Raw genomic sequence first — 763 nt, 5'->3', positions numbered from 1 at the left:
GAGAGGACCCAACAGCTGCTGCCCTTCACTGTTTAGGGTGTGCAACCTCCCAGGGGCTCCTGCGACCCTTTCTAGGGGTGTGCAAAGTGAATACTATTTTCCTAACGACATGTGATTTGCCTTCTCTCACATACATTCCGTGATGTTTTCCGGACGTTACTGATGTGTGATACTGCAACAGAACGCAGAAGCAAGTGTGACCTTCTGTTCAGCCTGACGTGAAGGAGACGGGCAAAAACACAAAAGCAGGGCCACGCTTTTCACAATCGTTCTCGTTTTAAAAAACATGCTTTTTTTAAGTAAAAATGTTACTTACGTTAATATGCAGTGCATTTTTATGTTAAAATATTTTAAACATTTCTCAAATTTCCCAGTTACAATTTCAATAACCCATATGAACCAAGGCCCTATGAAGCCCTCAAATATGTTTAAGGGTATAATAAAGCCTTACACAAAAATCTGGAGAAATGCTACTTAGAGAACTGGCAAATAATTTGAGCATCTATGAAGGGACTTTGACTGGGGATGGCAGACGCTTAGAGGACAGCAGGTGGCACAGACTCTGGAAGTCCAGAATCAAAGGGGCACACACGGAGGAGATGGAACACAACTAGGTAGGAACATGAAGCGATCTTTGCTGTGACAAACGTCTCAATGGCCAGGACCACAGGGTGGCATGGACTTTGCGGAACACATTTGGCATTTTATTTGAATGCAACTGTCCATAGCCGCAGCCTCACGAGGATCACCAGGTAGCGCTGTG

The sequence above is a fragment of the Sapajus apella genome, unplaced genomic scaffold, assembly GCF_009761245.1.
Source record: "Sapajus apella isolate SASKATOON/1434 unplaced genomic scaffold, GSC_monkey_1.0 scaffold147, whole genome shotgun sequence".
Classification (NCBI taxonomy): domain Eukaryota; kingdom Metazoa; phylum Chordata; class Mammalia; order Primates; family Cebidae; genus Sapajus; species Sapajus apella.
The sequence above is the reverse complement of the archived record's forward strand: the minus strand, read 5'-3'. Positions refer to the sequence as shown.